The sequence below is a fragment of the Zalophus californianus genome, chromosome 6, assembly GCF_009762305.2.
Source record: "Zalophus californianus isolate mZalCal1 chromosome 6, mZalCal1.pri.v2, whole genome shotgun sequence".
Lineage (NCBI taxonomy): Eukaryota > Metazoa > Chordata > Mammalia > Carnivora > Otariidae > Zalophus > Zalophus californianus.
In genome coordinates, this window is record NC_045600.1 from 69,005,746 (window position 1) to 69,024,942 (window position 19,197).

The 19,197-nt window shown below is 33.0% G+C and overlaps 1 protein-coding gene across 5 annotated transcripts in view; it reads left to right on the forward strand.

The window, feature by feature from the left end:
* Positions 1–19,197, forward strand: part of NOVA1 (NOVA alternative splicing regulator 1) — a 152,789-nt gene that overhangs the window by 36,244 nt on the left and 97,348 nt on the right. Inside the window, exon 2 of one of the 5 annotated variants that reach the window (XM_027571217.2) lies at positions 11,384–11,485. The exons of the other annotated variants lie outside the window; for them this stretch is intronic. The gene's annotated coding sequence lies outside the window, so the exon portion shown is untranslated. The remainder of the gene's footprint in view (positions 1–11,383; positions 11,486–19,197) is intronic. 5 annotated transcript variants of the gene reach the window in all.

Below are 19,197 nucleotides of genomic sequence, written 5' to 3' on the forward strand. Positions count from 1 at the left end.
TAAATAAAACTTTTATTTTTAAAGAATATTATGGTCAAACACTTGAACTTTGAAATAAACTTAATTCTACTTAGAATGTCACCAGCTAAAAATAAAATATAGTTTGTTTTTTCTTTTATAATAATAATAAATCATTTCTATTTGTGTAATTTTTCTATTCTTCTATTTCTTCAGAAATAGACAGAAACCTATTGCCTTCCTGCTGAGGATATAATTTCTGAATCTAGGCGATGTACTGTCAGCACAGTGAAGCAGGAAATTATTCTCCTGTGTCAGCTGCTGCTGTTAAAGAATAAAGAAGGTTTGGGGTAGGATGCAATTCTATTATCTCTACTCACAAATCTCATATGACATGCAAATAGATTTTAAAATTAAGAGAGTTCAAAGTATTTTGTGACAAGAGATACTCCCTGCTCGCAGTTCTTCCTCTACTCCTTCTAAAAATCCCAAATATATTTCAAAAGTCCATGCTTTTTTTGTTTCAGTGGCAGTAGTCTCCAAACTTACTTACCTTGTTCAAGTGATGTAATATGTGTAAATCATAGTCTTTAGAACATAGGGAACATTGGGATATTACACTTAACATTAGTAGAGCAGCAGCAATGATAATAAATAATAGCTAATAATTATATGAACTTACTGAGAGCCAGGGACAGTTATAACTGCATGCTTTCTGTATATCATCTGAATTAGTTCACATAATAATCCTGTGAGATAAAGTGATTTGCCCAAAGCATAAATGTATATATGGAACATATATAAGTTTATGTGTGTGTGTGTGCATATATACATATCCATAAATATATAGAGACACATTAATTATATTACTTAATATATACACATATACATGAAAGATGTGTATACATATATACATATGTAAATATATATGTACGTGTGCAAATATATTTATATATATTTTGCCTGTAAAACTAGAGGCAGAGATGGGATTTGCTCACAGTCTGCCCCAAAGGTCTCTCATAACTACCATGTTATACTAATAGAATATTCTAGGATAGGCAACTAGCAGGGAGTTACCAAGTACTAAAAATTAGATAAAATCTCAAAATTAGGAAATTTTATCCCTTATTCTAATTTTTCTGTGAATTGGGTAAATACTACTATTGCTTGATTTTTATCTCCAAAAATCTCAGGAAGTTATAGATTATCATTTTGTTGATAGTCTCTGTGCTGCGTCTTTATCTGGCATAGATAACGAATTTATTCTTCAATAAAATTTTACTAAATTATCACAATGAATGATTTCAATATTCCTATAACTTTGTGATAGAGGAAACTAATATTCATTCTTTTTTATTTGAGGACATTATTATTTAAGGAGATGTATTATTAAATATGATAAAACACATTATAGACATATAAGGAGTTCTGAGAGATTCATGTACGTTTTTGGCATCTTTAAATTATGAGATGGTCTTAGAGTCATGATAAAGTGTATATTCATTTTTAGTGTGACTATAAAGTATAAATTCGGTATATGATCTCTCTTGAATATCATTCATGGATATTTAGATTTGGAAATGTCAATAGCAATTGATAATAAGACAGCCTCAAATATAAACCTGTTTACATCATATAAAAATGGTATTAAAATTTATAGTTATCCCATATTTTTAAAAATGGGTATTCAGTATCCTTCCCAGAATTATGGGAACCAGTAGAGTATTTAATAAATGATGAGAGTAAGATTAATTCCACATTGTTAGATCCAAACCAAATTTTATCTAATGATTCTCTTTAATACAGCTACCAGGATATTTTATATTTTCCTAAACTTGATGGTTATTTCTCATTTTATGAAAGATGCATTAGAGTCATATGTTACTGAAGAGTATTTAAAAATAAATAGAATAATGATTGCATAGAGGTATAGATAGATCTATAGACCTATACACTTTAGAAACATAATTTTTTAAAAAAAAATTTTGAAGGGTAGAGAACTAATTCCCTCTCGGTGAAAATTCATGTCACAGTTAATTTAAAATTCTCTTGTCCATATAAATTTTCTGTTGTGTCCAAGTAAGACGTGTCATATGTAGGCAGGGAGGAAAATCTTATTCTTGCATTCTTTTAGTCAGAAGTTTTCTATTTCAATTTGCTGAGACAGTATCACCTAGTTTCATCCTCATATCGTCAGGTAGGCTAGGAAATTTTGGAATGATTAAAGTAAGTATAGCATGGATATTTTTAAAAATATAACCTCAAACTCTTGATACTGTTATATCCATGGCATTATCTGGGTTTCTGAAATTAAAATAGCACATTAAATCTAACAAAACGTCTTGGCCTATTTAAACCTTGTTTCCCAGATACAGCTTTCCTATATATAGATTACAATTTTATTGAGTTTTGTGACATAAGTTGCCTTTATAAACATATAGCTTAATATGTGCGGAGATCCTACAAACTGGAAATGTTACTTGCGTGTGATGAAAGCAAGTTTGGTTAGCCGTATGTTTAAATTTATTTCTTACTTTAAATACATGAAATGCTTATTATGCTCCTTCACTGTGCTCCATTTCAAGTGCAGTGACTTGAAAAAGAAGCTTCAGAATGAGAATGTTTTTTGGTAAGACTATAAAAAAATAGCCTTACAAAGTAATGTCAGTGGAAAAATGAGGAACAAAAAAGTTTTACCTTGATAAGCTCATTTGCATATCAGCCGTCATAACAATGTTACCATTATTTCTCAACCTGCATTGCACTCAAGTCACATATTTTAAAATTAGATATAATGTATCTCTTGCATAATTTACTTTCATGACAATCGCTGAAAAAATAATATTGTCATCATTTGTGTGATAGATTTTTAGGCCTATTTCTATTTCCATGTAATTATCCTAAACCTTTCACTTCTCGATCGTCTTAATATAATAGCCACTTTTCTTTTTTTAATTATCAGACTTCAATTTTTAGAGCAGTTTTAGGTTTGCAGAAAATTGAGTAGAAAGTCCAAGGAGTTGCCATTCATCCTTTTTTGCCCCTACCTTTCCTGTACCCCCAGAATACTGTTTCTCCTATTATTAACAGCTTGCATTAATGGGATACAGTTGTTACAATTTATGTACCAGTATTTATACATTAGTAACTGAAGTCCATAGTTTCCATTAGAATTCACTTTGTGTTTTTACAAATATGTAATGATATGTATCCACTATTACAGTATCATACAGAACAATTTCACTGTCCTAAATACCCTCTATGTTCCACCTATTCATCCCTCCCTCCCCATGCATTTCTGGCAATCACTGATTGTTTTACTGGCTTTTATAGTTTTGCCTTTTCCAGAATGTCATATATTTGAAATCATACAGATTGGCTTTTTTTTCATTTTGCAATATGAATTTAAGGTTTTATGTCTTTTGATGCTATGATAGCTCATTTCTTTATATCACTGAATTATATTCCGTAATGTGGATATACCACAGTTTGTTAATTCATTCACCTGTTGAAGAACATCTTGGTTGCTTCTAAGTTTTGGCAATTATGAAGAAAACTGCTATAAATATTTGTGTGTAGATTTTTGTGTGGACCTGAGTTTTTAACCCATTTGTGTAAATACCAGAGTGTGATTGCTAGCTCATGTGCTAAGAGTATGTTTAGTTTGAAAGAAACTGCCAAATGTTTTCCAAAATGACTGAACCACTTTTCATTCCACTAGCAACGAATAAGAGTTTCTGTTGCTCTACATCCTTGTTAGCATTTGCTGATATCTGTGTTTCGGATTTTAGCCATTCTAATAGGTGTGTAGTAGTATCTCATTGTTTTTTTAATTTGTAATTCCCTAATGACATACTGTTCTGAGCTGAATTATGTCCCCCAACCCAAATTCATATTTTGAAGTCCTGAACCCCAGTACCTCGAAATGTGATCTTATTTGGAGATAGGGTCTCCTATCTCCAAATTAAAGTGAAGTTATTGCCGTGGGTCCTAATCCAGTATGTCTGGTGTCCTTATAAAAAGGGAAAATTTGGACACAGAGATAAGCATACAGGAAGAATTCCATGGAAATATGAAGACTGCCATCTATAAACCAAGGATTGAGGCCTGGAATCTGATCCTTCCCTCACAGCCCTTTGAAGGAACCGACCCTGCTAACACGTTGATTTTGGACTTCTAGCCTCCAAAATTATGAGACAATTAATTTCTTTTGCTTAAGCCATCCAGTTTGTGGTACATTGTTATGGCAGCCCTAACAAGCTAATATACATATGATGTTTAACATCTTTTCATATGCGTACATGCCATATGTAAGATACCTTTGGTGAGATATCTGTTACGATCTTTTGCCCATTTTTTTGTTGCTTACTCATTGGTGGATTTTAAGAGTTCTTTGTATATTTGTTTTTTTGTATATTTGGATGTGTGTTTTGCACACTTTCTTCCCGTCTGTGGCTTGTTTTTTAATTATCTTAACAGTGTTTTTTTGCAGAGAAGTTGTTTTTAATTTTAATGAATTCCAATTTAGTTTTTTTCTTCTATGGATTAGGTTTTGGTGTTGTATCTAAAAAGTCATTGTCAATCCCAAAGTCACCAAGATTTTCTCCTATGTTATATTCTAGGAGTTTTATTGCTTTGTCTTGATTCATTTTGGGCTAATTTTTATGAAAGTTTTATTATGTGCATCCAGAATCTTTTTTTTGCCTATGTATGTCCAGTTGTGCCAGCATCCTTTGTTGAAAATGTTATCCTTTCTTCATTGAATTTTGTTTGCTCCTTTGTCAAAGATCAGTTGATTATATTTGTTTGCATTTATTTTTGTTCTCTTCCATTGATCCGTTTGTTCTTTGACCAATACCACACGGTCCTGATTACTGTGGCTTTTTAGTAAGTCTTGAAGTTGGGTAGTATGTCTTCCAACTATGTTCTTCCCCCTTAATATTGTGTTGACAGTCTGGCTAATATTTACTAACAGTGAATTAACGTGTGAGTTTGGATGACTTGAGTTTATATGATTTTCCTTACTTTGCAATTTAATTTATAACATAATATTTATTCTTATATCCTCTTATAAAATAAACTAGAAAAAAGTTACAAATATAGAACTTAGTTTTGTAATTTTGACTCACATTATTTTCTTTTCATTATGTTGTATCTCTGAGAAGGACTCACTGATAAAATATATGTTGAATATACATGGCATAATTTAGGATGATGAGTGACTATAAAATAAATGGGAACTTTACATAAAGTGTTATAAAATAACATCAATGTAATAGGATCCTGAATTCTCTAAAAATGTGATATTTAAACAGAGATGAGGTTATGTATAATTTAGTCATGTAAAATACTGACACTCCTTAATTTATTTTAAAGGATATATCTGAGTTTTTAGGGAATTCCCATTATATATTAAATACTAAATGACTGGAAAGAACATGATTCAGTTTGAGGGAAGTCCTAAGTTATTAAGCTATGAGTCAGAACAGAATATTCTCTAAAATTGTGTTTTAGATTACTCTGCTGTGAATGTTGAAAGTATTCCTTTACAACGATAAACATTCTAATCTTTTTTTTTTCTTTCATTTTTTGCTTTTTCCTTCACTAGAGCCTTTTTGTTCTCCAAGCTTTTAAGTTTGGGGTCTTATTTAGGAGAGTTTACTTTTTAGCTTCTATACAACCTAGTATTTGTTAGTTTTTGTAATAAGATCTAAAATTATTTATAAATGTTCAAAGTATTTAACTTTTATATAAGGGGAAAATCTAAGGAGGTCCTTATAAAATGCCTATAATTATGTCATTACCAGGTGTTCTTAAGAATAAGAAGTAGGACTGATAATGCAGGCATTTAGCCTGATATTGGCAGATATTTTAGAGAGCTAAAAAGTCAAAATCACTTACTAGTTCATTGGTGCTAAGCATTTCATAATACAATATGAATTGAGATGGAGAATTAATGAGGATGGATACATGGATACAAGAAAATGTCATAGCTTTTTGGACACTTTAGAAAATCAGTTTTTTTTTTTTAAGATTTTATTTATTTATTCATGAGAGACAGAGAGAGAGAGGCAGAGGGAGAAGCAGGCTCCCGAGAAACAGGGAGCCCGATGTGGGGCTCGATCCCAGGACTCTGGGATCATGACCTGAGCCGAAGGCAGACACTTAACCATCTGAGCCACCCAGGCGCCCAGAAAATCAGTTTAATCTGACTCTAATCTGCTGAAGTCAGTTTCATCTGACTAGTTTGAATTTTAACCTCATAGCCCAGTTTAAAACTCAGATTTTCCCCCCTTCTACTTAATGCCACTTAGGCTTTTCTGGGAGATTGGAATATAGAAGGAGTTATATCTAGTCATTCAGTCTGTTCACTCCAGTGAGTGGAGAGTGATCTGCTTTTTCATTTAAATGCCTACTTATCCTCCTGAGTTCTGATACTAGAAGAGAGAGATGGAAAGGGGAGAACTATTGTTTTTCTATTTTTCTATTTCTGCCCCTCTGCTGAACACTGACTAGACCGTATGCCTTCTATGGGGAAGAGAGACAAATACTGGCTTTCTGATGCAGCACATGTGTAAAACTTGCTTTGGGGGTAAGATATTTTTGGAGTGTCACACTATCCAGTTCTGGCTTGTCTTCTACTCTTTCTCAGTTTCTACATCTCCAGTGTACTCACAGCTTCTGGCTGCTGGGATCCCCATTGTCTGGAGGCTCAAGTTCAGCTACTTTCAGTTTTGACACTCTTTGCTATTACAGATAGTGACTCTGGTTTGCTCTACCCTGCTTGCCAAATTTGAGGGTTCCCCCTCCCCTCCTCAAATAAACCTGGGGAAGGGGAGTGGGCATGGGATGGTAAGCAAGTGTAAATGCAAGCAGAAGTCCAACTGAGAGATAACAGTCTTCCCTCTTGCCAGTCTTTTCAACCTCCTCTTACTAGATTTGGATTTTTTGACAACAACACAGTCCAACTACATTAAGATAGTGAAGCAAACTCTCAAGTTGGTTGACTCACTCAAAATGAGACAAGGGTAGGCAGTTCTGGGGTAAAAAGGAACTGAGGAAAGTAAACGTTTCAGTTATGGAGGAGTACTTGGTTCTCACGTGTTTGGTCTGAGTTCTGAATGTTAAGTATGTGATTGATGATTTTTTGTACTTAGTCTTGAGTTCTAATTACCAGTCCCACCTCATATTGTTATGTAAATTTCACCATAGTCTTGCTAGTACAGTAGTACCAACAAGGAGAATATTTTCCATGACCCTAGTGGGTGCCTGACACCACGGATAGTAACTGAGCCCTATGTATACTGCTTTTTCCTAACATACATAGCTATGACAAAGTTTAATTTAGAAATTAGGCACAGTAAGAGATTAATAACAATAATTAATAATAAAATCACACAATTAAAATGTTATACTATAATAAAAATTATGTGAATGTGGTCTGTCTCAAAATATTTTATTGTACTGAGCTCAACCCTCTTGTGATGTAAGATGATAAAACACCTATGTGACGCGAAGTAAGGTTAGTGACAGGCATCGTGATGTAGCTTTAGGCTACTGTTAACATTCTGATATGTTGGAAGGAGGATCATACGGTTCTATACAGCAGTTGACCAAGGGTAATTGAAACTGCAGAAAGTGAAACTGTGGATAAGGGGGGACTGTGCATTTCCATTCTTGCTGGCTACCATCAGTTGCACCACAGCAGCTCCTGTGATCCTTATAAAAGATTAAACAGGTTCTATCACTCCCCAGTCAAAGTACTACAGTGACTTTCTGTAAGAGCTTTTTTTTTTTTTTCCTAACAGTCCAAAGGCCTTATGTATGGCCTACAAGGTTCTATGTGATCTGACACCAGGTTAAAATTTCGATCACTTGTTCCTGTCTCAGAACTTTGCTCTTATTGTTCTTTTCTATGTAGTGTTCTTATCCCAGATAGTCTGTGGACTCATGTCATTTCATTCTTTGTTCACGTAATGCTGCTTCCTTAGGTTTTCTCTGACTACTCTGTTAAAATAGTTTGTCAGTCTGTTCCTATTACTTGCTTTTTTTTTTTTTTTGGTTTATACCTGAAGCATTTCCATACATTTTATTATAATCTAATAGTTTATTTATTATCTGTCTCCTTCAATAGCAAGTAATCTTTGAAAGGGCAAGTTATTGGCTCCTTTGTTCAGTGCTTTACTTACTGTCTTAAATGGGGCCTGACTCCTAGTAGACAATTTTTTTGTTGAGTGAATAAAGGAATGAAGGAATGCTAGTTTCTATACTCAAACTTTAGAAATAGCTTTGACTTATCTCACAATTTTTACTCTTCCAGTGTTTTTACATAGTAGCACACTTTTGTTTTATATATATATATTTATTATTCCTAATTATATATTACCATTGTTGTCATCCCAGTTGAACCATCCACACCTCAGTTCATCTTCCATGCTGCTGCTAGTGTGATTTTTGTAAAATGCTTCTTAAGATGCCACCCTTTGGAATAAAATATTCTAAAATTCTTTAGCCTAATTGGGCCTGTGCTTATTGCCCTTCTCCTCACTGATCTCTACATGTACTGTATATTCTACTCCTATTCTTTGTGTTGCCCTGAATGCTTTAATATGCTTCTCTCTTACTCCTATACCTTTACTTAAAGGCTTTTCCCTTTTTGTCTTACTGCTATATATATATATATATATATATATATATATATATATATATATATATATATATTTAGTGTGTGAATACATAAAATGTAACTCCTATTGTGAGAAGACTCTAGAAAAGGTTTTTTCCATTTGAAATGATTGGGAACTAACTACTTAGTTGCATTGTATCCTGTTAATTTGTACATACATAAGCAAACCTTTCAATTTCTTCACTGAGAATCTTTAATTCATGGTAAAAGTTCATTTGTCATTTTTGATGAGTATTTAAAAGTTGCCACAATCTTGAAGAGCACCGTAAACACTATTTTGTAATGCTCTTTATAATATTGTGAATTTATTCTAAGGGTATGGATAATCTACAGATGTCATAACTCGCAGATTCTTTTTAAAGGATGTGCATGTATGTGTATTGAATCATTTACCCTCAGAGAGACACACTAAAAGGAATAGGGAAAATGATTTATGAAAGTGAGAGTATTGCTTATAGAACCTCTTCAGAAAATGTGATCCCTTGATAGGTTCTTCAAATTTAGTTTTTTTGTTTTTTTTTTAAGATTTTATTTATTTATTTGAGAGAGAGAGAGAGCAAGAGAGAGAGCAAAGCTGGGGAGCGGCAGGCAGAGGGAGAAGCAGGCTCCCCACTGAGCAAGGAACCCTACGCAGGGCTCCATCCCAGGACTCTGGGATCATGACCTGAGCTAAAGGCAGACACTTAACCAACTAAACCACCAGGCGCTCCATTTGTATATTGTGAGAATGAGAGGAGAGACTGATAAAGGAAATGAAATTATTTCATATAAACAATTGAAGCTAAATGTTTTCCCTATCTGAGCCTGTTCAAAGTAAGTACAAAGTCATAGAATGGACCAGTGTGACTTTGTGGGAAATGTAGACTATAGGAATACATGGCAGTGTTCCAAAACTTGTATTTAGCATTTTTGTATCTAAAATAATATAGAAATATATAGCTTGTGATATTGGTCTCTTTTAGGAGATAGAGCTAAATAAAAGAAGACACAGCTACATAAAACTAATATGAAGTTACGTAGCAATAAAAAAAGAGGGAACCCTATAAGGAAGTTTTAGTTGTTTGAGATAGCTTTTTTGAACAATTATTACTATTACTGATAATAATAGATCAAGTTTTGTACCATGAATTATTTCATTTAGTTGTTGAAATATCCCTGTATCTGTTACTCATAGTACAGAAGAAGAAACAGCTGCTCAGAGTTAGACATTTAATTTAAATGATTACTGCTGCCTACTCAGTTGGGTGTCTTCATTTCACTTGTCAGTAGTTCTTAAATTTTGGAGGGAAGTCACAGAACCTTTTGAGAACCTCACAAAAGTTTATGGCCCACTTGCCCTAGAAAAATGTGCTTGTGGACCCATATAAGACGTCTTTATTTTAGCATGCAGTTTTGCAGAATTCCTAGATTACTTAAATCCCATGCTTGGACTCCAGATTAGGAATCTCTGATCTATGTCTTCTTTTAATAAAGAGACTGACAAATGCTATACTTTTTTCTTCCTCTACTACTGCTTGTCACTTAAGGGGAGTAATATTTATTTACACTATGCCTTATTCTAGAAAGAATTTAAGGAAGCTGAAAGGAAATTGTCAACTATCTCTAACTCTACTGAATATATGCCAAAATAAATATATAAATTCTATTATGGCAAATGAGATTCAGAAGTTTGATGGATGGGATGCTTTTTAATCGTCAGATTTGTTGGGCTTTGCTTCAAAGAACCCTCAATCTGTTTCAGGAATCTAAATGTGAATATTTTGAAGTAATGTAAACTGTTACTTCTTTAGAATAGTATAAACATAATAACTGAGCCTCAAGATAAAAATTAGAAAGATAGTGCCTTCCAGCCTTGTGATTGATTCAATGATATTTCTCAGAGAATAATTTTTTAATTTGATCTTCTAATTCCATCAAATATAAATTATGTACAAAGGGTGTTGTAGTAAAAGTAAGATGGTAATATTTTTCTGTATTAATGAATTCAAGTTATTGTCTACTTAGTTAACTCATTGATATATGGGTTAAAGATGAAGACTGTGTTTAGATTATAACTCTCTGTGACTCTGGAGAAGAAAAGTTGTCATTTTGTATGAGTTCACTTTTAAAGCTTCAGTATAAATTTAACCATTGCTAGTTGTTGGAAGACTAGTTATTTCATAAAATTTTTTTATATAAAGTAATTTAGAATTTCAGAATGGGTTTCCTTACATTTTTAAGATATTTCATCTCACTTAATGCTTCCGTTCTGATACCTCACCTATTTTGTTTTTTCCCCCTTGAATCGTCATCTAAAAAAAACCATTAAATTAGCTGACCATAGTGAAGAATCTTATTGTATATATTTGCTTGGTTTTATTAGGTAAATTACTATAGAAATAATGCTATAAATCAGTAGACAATGTTTGGGCTTAATTTTTCAACGTATGTGTTTTAACATTGACTTATAGTTACATTGTGAATTGAAAACTGTATTTCTACTTTTTTCTTCAATCATTCTTAACATCGAATTTTTAAATGAACGGTAGCCCATCTGTGTAGGGCTCTTGTGACTGAATGATGTATTCTGTTTTGCTGTGGCACAGTTTTTGGACAGCCACTTTTGTTGTTAAATATTTTCATTTTCTATAGTACTTTTCATCCCTGTATATATGTACAGGAGTCACTTCACCCACCACCGAATTGCAGCCACTTCTGAGGTGGAACGCAGCAACTGTTTAACAGCGCCCTTTCCCCTAGGTGCTGACAGCTGCAGAAGAAATTGTACATGGTCCTGTACAGAAGGTATTTCTCCACTGTGCCATCTGCAGAGTGAAACTGACTAGGAGTACTACATAGACTGTAAGTTTCTTGTGTATCCGTCCTAGACTGGAAAACCCAATAAGAGAATAACAAATAACTGGGAAGCATCATTTAAAAATGTATTGAGGTCAGTTAAACTTAGTGCTGCTCTCCCTGGCTCTAAATTTTATTTTAAGGTCATCTAATTTGTGATTGGTACTGAATTGAATAACAAACAAATGGATGCACTCCTTGGCAATATTTTATTTTAAAAGCATATGAAACTAAAGTGCTTTTATAAATACTTCACTTTTAATGAAGCTTAAAATAATCAATTTATTTTTAAATATTTTCAAATAACCAAACCAATATTATCTAAGATTTTAGAGCTGTGTTCTTAAAGTAGCAAATCAACTTAAAATTCAATAGGAACATCCTAATTAGCTTTGCTTACAGTGTTTTATGTCTTAGCCTTAATACTTTCATTCTTGGGTGAAAGCTTTGCAACAAAGCCAATTTATAATGAACCTAGTTTTGATTCTTTGTTTTAGAAGCACTAAAGAAAAGAACTTTTTTTAAACATATTGAAACAAAGCTTGGGAGAGAAGAAACAGTAAATATTTGAACTTTCACTTAATATATTTTAGTCTTCTCTCCCATTTCATTTTTTAATGATTTTCTTTTTCCCTTTGTAAAAGCATTTTATAGAGTGCTATCTTTAGTAACAGTTTGGCATGCTTATGCCTTATAGAATAGGAAAATAACATTAGAAACTCCTGTTGTCTATTGTTAAACACTATGATATGGATTGTTATATTTCATTGTTTTGCTTTTCTAGTCAATAGTATGACTCACTATCCTTTGTGTGTGTGTGTGTGTGTGTGTGCATCTGTAGACATTTCTATGGCAAGAAATTAGGATCTCCTAGTCTTCACAGTCTTAATTATATGAAATAGAGTGTCATTTGTTTTAGGTAACTTTAAATTATATCATAATTTAAATGATATTTGTGTACATCTCTATGCCTATAGATTCTCAATGAAAGCAGGTAAAAGCCTCTCTGGGCCACAGTTTACTTACTTGTAAAATGAGGTGGGTGGAAGAAATTATTTCTACAGACCCTTTCTTTATGTGTTTTCTGTTTAACTCAGGGGCAGAATTCTGTGTATTCAGAATTGTACCTTACATTATGTAACCAAGATATTTTGGTGCCAGTGACTTTGTTCTAGTTAGAATATTACTTGTGTTAATTAAATGCCAAGTGATGGTATTTTAGAGTCAAAAGAAGAGGTCTGATTTCCTACCAAGATTTTTAACTATCTCTAATTTTATAGTGGAGTTACCCTACTGTTTTGAAATAAATTTTTTTGAGAATAAATAAAATTCTCAATATCCTATTCATGTGATAAATTTTTAAAAAACCAGGCTTTATTTACATTCAAAGTGGAATGCAGTTAAATATTATCAAAATCCAACTTTTTAATGAGATTTTCCTCCTTACTTAGACTTGAAACTCCATTCAGCAGTTAAAGCACTAAAGAAGTAAACTTTGATATTTTAAAGAATATAGTTTAGACATAATCTACTTATGTATATCTAGCAAGAAGGTATTTTATCAATATATGTTAATATTTGATTTGCTATAATTGGTTCTTTTGCATTTTCTACAAACAGTGTAATTGTAAGTATTGCTTAATCCATTTATCTTATTAACTGAAGTTATTATATTTGACAGAATAGACCATATGCTTTATATACTGTTTTGATGAAAAAGTGCAAACCATACCTGTTGTGCATATCTGAGTATATATTTTTCAGTTATACAGAATTGTTATATATTAGAACTTTTGTGGGTGATGTAAGTTTAACAACTTATAGATTCAATTTTTAACCATATGAATCTTATACTTTAATATACTTCCAACATATGTTATTTGGAAAAAGAAATTAGATGGAAACTTCATTTTTATTGAATATACTTGTGTATTATATGAATTTAATGAACATGTACTACTTGTATAATCAAAAATAAAGGAAAATGTTGGTATGTCATTTAAACTGTATATTTGGAGCATTTCTTTAGTTTATTTAGAAATTATCTTCATTGCATAAAGTATCTTATAGATACTTAATATCTCTATTTGATTGTTTTCTCAGGGAGGGCTCTCCGTCTTTTTCTGGAGGACCAGAATTGTGGTTGGGCTTATTATATAATTTATATTCATTTAATAATTTTGGAATTTAGAAATACTAGATCAAGAGTAATTAAATCTGAAATCTGTATTTTTTCATCTTCCCCTAGTATAATCTTCTGTTTGAAATAGGAAAAATGAAACAAATACATAGATAAAATGAATTTTTAATACTTAATAATATGTACTTAGACCTCTAGCAGTAATATTCTGGCAACATCTAGCTTTCAGTTGGAGGCTTTATTTATTTATTTTTTTAAAAAGATTTTATTTATTTGACACAGAGACACAGCGAGAGAGGGAACACAAGCAGGGGGAGTGGGAGAGGGAGAAGCAGGCTTCCCGCGGAGCAGGGAGCCTGATGCAGGGCTTGATGCCAGGATCCTGGGATCATGACCTGAGCCTAAGGCAGATGCTTAACCACTGAGCCACCCAGGCACCCCTCAGTTGGAGGCTTTAAAAAGAAATATAGCACCAACTGAAGAAATAGTGAAATTGATGAGAAAATAAAATATAAGGAAATGTATTTTAGGGGTAGATTTTACTTAATTTAAACTATTTTAAAGAACACACATTTTCATATAGACTTTCAATACATATTTTAAAATTTTTAATTACCCTTCTTAGTTTTATAAAATATACACTCTTATCTTTTCAATTAGGGGCATATTTCTATATTCATCCCAAAGAGATTTCTAAAAAACTATTTGTCTTGTCAAATTTTTCTGAACAGATTCTTGTCATGTGTTAGGGAAATGAAACACTTTCAAATGTTTTGTTGTGAATAATGGGGAGATGATTTTGCAATTTAATATTAAGTGGACAATTCTTTTTATACTAAATGGTTAATATTCAAGTTACTTTATTTAATAAACTTTAGTATTCAGATGTTATTTTTTATCATCCAAAACATAATTTATATCCATAAAACAATATTTGTAGTTTGAATTTATATATTTTAAAAATAAATGTGAAGTTTTTTTTCAAATAACCTCAGGCCAGTTATATGAAGATAAGATATTCATATAATTACCTCAATGTTTGTTATTCTTGTTTTATATATCAACTAATTCCTGCCGTTTTTTTATGAATTCTGCAGATATTTCCCATATAAAATTAGTTAAAAATTTTTAAAAGTGTTAGTGTGTATAAAGGACTACTTATGCCACAAATCTCTTTATCTTTAATACTAAGTTAACAAACATTTATTACTTAAAATTTGCCTTTAACTCTGAAATTTCTATGTGTCGTAGGTGAAGTGAGTGTGTGTGTGTGTGTGTGTGTGTGTGTGTTTGTGTGTGTGTAATGTTCCTAATATATTTTCTGAAGCATGGCCTGGAATCCTGACTGCTACTTTGTAGCTATTTAATAAGGTATAAATTGTTTAACAGCTGTAAGGGTTTTTTTTTTTAATCTGTTAATAAGAAATCATTACACCTACCTCACAGGGTTGTTGTGAGGAAAACCAATAAAACATATGTGAAAGAGTGCTTTGCATATGCCAGATATGCAGGATATAAAAAATGAGTGTTACTAAAACTTCAGTGGACCTCATTTTTATTTTATGATAAAAATCTAAATTCTGCACATGTGATCTGGCTCCCCACTTATGTCCTCAACCTCATTTCTTTCCTTGCAAACTGCATGTATTGATTAATTGATACTCAATGCTTTGCAGTTCCCAGAATATATCACGCTTTCTTTGGGCCTTTGCCTGCCTGCATCAGTCTTTCCAACTACTCACACACCCCTTTATCCATAGGCCGCTATCATCTGTATAATTCAGCCTCATTCTTCAGGTCTCACTTTTTAGATTTCTCCTTAACTAAGATGTTTCTCACTCCTCCTTCATCCCTTATACTTCTGTTAGGTGACCCTTCTGTATAGTCCTATAGGCTTTGCTTATTCCTGTTCTAGCAGATACCTCATGTATTGTAACTGCCTTTGTGCCTGTTTCCTTTGTAAACTTGTTGAGAGTGGAGTCTGCCTTCAACTTCTTTTACCCAGTACTTAACAGAGTTTCTGCAACTCAGGAGGAAACAGAGTGAACATTTTATAAATAGATGTTAAGTTCCCCCTAAACAAATTCACAGCATATGATTTGTACTCCTTAAAAAATATCTTTAATTCTTCTCTATTTATAGAAAAGATTTTAAACTCCACAATAATCATATCAAAATTATGACTTTTTGGGGCACTTGGGTGGCTTAGTCAGTTAAGGATCAGACTCCTGATTTCGGCTCAGGTCATGATCCCAGGGCAGTGAGATGGAGCCCCACATGGGGCTCAGCACTCAGTGGGCAGTCTGCTTGAGATTCCCTCTCTCCCCCTCCCTCTGTCCCTCCCCCCACTCTCTCCCTAAAATAAATAAATCTTTTAAAAAAATTATGGCCTTTTATAATCGACTACTTTGCTCATCATTTATCACTCCTAATGCATTTATTAGAAGGTGAATTCACTAGGGTACAAGTGGAAAGTTACTTTATTCTTCCCTGTCTCTTGTACCTGAAATCCCACCCTGATTTTTTTCTTTTCTGCCCCTTGATACATGCTGCTCAAGTGTTTTTTTCTCTTCTCTGCTCTTGCTCTTCTTCCTCTTCCTCTTCTCTCTCTCTTGTTCTTTTCATTCTCTCTTTAATTCTTTCTTTGCTCACTCCATGGCATTTCAAAACACACTTACTTTTCAGGTAAATTAAAAAAAAAAGGCTAAGAAATTAAAATTCCAAACTCTCACCCAATGTGAAATTTTTTCTTATGTCAACTTTGTTCAAAGAAGGCTTAAAAGCCTGAGTGGGGACATGTCAAGTAGTAGACATTTGTATTAATTTATTTTTGCCTTAGTTTTTCTCCTATTACTTGTACTACTCCTGGGTCTTCCAAAGTCTGAGGTTAGAAATAGAGAACTAATTGGTAGTAAAGGTATGTTGGAAATCTAACTTTCTTTTGCCTTTCTGAGTTTATCAAAGACTCCCCAGTTGTAATTCCTGGATGCAATTGATACTTCCTTCGCTTGTCTTCTTTTGACTACTGTCCTTAGTTTCTGACTTTCTAGACTGCTTTGAACCTCTTTCTTCTGGAATTACCTTGTTTCCTTAGCAGTCTTTGTAGAATTCCTTTAAAAATGGTTCAATGCTAGTTCCTTTCCCAGGAGTCCTTACGTGTCCCATTGGAAAATATAATTCTTTACTTCATAAAATCAGAAGTGTTGGCCATTTCTAAGGTAGTAGTCCCAGACTAAAGGCATCTTAACCTCTTGCCTTTAGTTTATTTTTAGGCCAAAGTCCAGTTCCTGTGTCATTCCTTAAATGTCCTATATTCTAAAGGACATAGGGCAAACTCTGAGTGAATCACTCTTTATTTCTTCCTCAAACAATATAAGCTCCTATCCTCCAATATATACTTATATTTTTTTTATGTGAATGATGGACCAAACAATGCCTGAGCAATTTTTGGCCACATTTTTCCAAATGTTGCATAGATGATCTGTTACCTCAGTTCTAGTACTTGGAACCTGTTGTTCTCAGCTTTGGGTCCTAACTGAAACAGAGAAAACAAGAAAATTCCCATTTCAATATCCTGTTAACACCACCTAAACTGAGGCCATAATGGCAGCTTGCATTTCTATAAATTTCTATGAATGTTCATCCATTTCTTTATTTCCATGCCTTGTGTTAGGCTATTCTGTAAGTTTGGAATGTCCTTTATACTTCTTCCTCATGGTGGAATCCTTCCCAGGCTTTGATACCCAATTTAGGTGAAATCTTTATTGCTCTTTGCAGTTAGAATAAATACCTCTCTACTGTGTTCTCACAAATATTTTGTGTAAATTGTTATTGTATTACCTATACATTTGTCGCTCTTACTAGATTGTGAGCATTTTTGAGACAGCCACTGACTTATTGGTGACCCCTTACCACCTAGTCTCTATTATGTACTCCATGCATTATTTGCTAAATGAATAAATCTCTTCCAAACACTGAGATTGAAGTTTATAAAACTATTGTTGAATAATTAATACTTACATTCTTAATTATTTCTGTCCATATTTCAAAAAATATTTGAGGGGGGCAAGAATTATATTTTATGCCTCTGATTTTTTTTTTTTTTTTTATCCCGGTGGCATTGCTCTTTACCTATTCTTAGACACATTCATTTTAGGTTTTACTTCTGTTTTTGGCTCAATTTTCTCTTGTTTCTCCCTGCATTCTTTATTTTTCTTCCTTGTTTTATTACAGTTGATGGATATACCTATGGTAAGTAAGGATAACCAGGTATTCCAAGCAGGTTCAGGTTGAAAAAAAAAAGTAAATATGGCAGATTTCAAGATTAGTTGAATTTCAAGAAGTATGGATGCCAGGAATTATAAATCTGTGATTATTTGTCTGAAATCATATTGCTTTTACCAGTAGATTTTTGTGCATGTTTTCATAAGAAGGAGCAAACTATAAAACAATGGCCAAGTGATTGATTCTCAGTTTTAGGTATGAAGAAACACTGTTTATTCCTGTTAGTTACACCACTCCCTAACCACTGTAGTTACTCAGTTACTCTATTTGCCTTAGAAAATTAGTAAAATAATTATTATTGTATTTTTCACTTAGTTTAAGGTGAATATTGCTATATGACAGAAGTTTGATATTAGGAAAAACAAAGTTCTATTTTTCTAAGTTTTTTTGAGCATACTTGGGAAAACCTAAAATCCAGGAGAATTTTCAGGAAGCGTCTGGTATGGACCAGTTATCAAATAGGAAAATTCATGTTAAAAAATACAGTTTTTCAAAATATACCATCTTAAATGTAGTTCGCTTTTAAATATTTGCTATTCGATTTTCTTTTCCTGTTAAGTGGTTCTTTCTGTTTTTCAATTGTGGTTTTGTATAGGACTTTTTTATTTTTTGTACCCTCTTTTAGTGGGTCAAGTAAAATGTTAAAAAAAATATTATAGGGGCGTCTGGGTGGCTCAGTCATTAAGCGTCTGCCTTCGGCTCAGGTCATGATCCCGGGGTCCTGGGATCAAGCCCCACATTGGACTCCCTGCTCCGCGGGGAGTCTGCTTCTCCCACTCCCCCCACTTGTGTTCCCTCTCTCACTATGTCTCTCTGTCAAATAAATAAATAAAATCTTTAAGAATAAATAAATATTATAAACAGTAAAATTCTTCAAAACCTAGTTCTTCATTTTATACTTTTAAACCTAGGTAGTGTTCCTATGCAAAATACCTTATATTACAGATAAAAATGCACATAATAAGGAAATTGGCCAGGGACACCTGGGTGGCTCAGTCAGTTAAATGGCTGACTTGTGATTTTGGCTCAGGTCATGATCTCAGGGTCCTGGAATTCAGCCCGGTGTGGGCATCAGGCTCTTTGCTCATCAGGGAGTCTGCTTGAGATTCTCTCTCTGCCCCTCTCTCTCGCTTTCTCTCTGGAATAAATAAATAAATAAATCTTTAACAATGGAAATTGGTCATTAATTGATATTTCTTTTTTAATGCTTCTCTCTGAAATTCTAGCTCCACGTTTTTCCCCTGTGCTGCAGGTTATGACAGATTCAGCATGTCTGAAAACAAAATAAATCTTT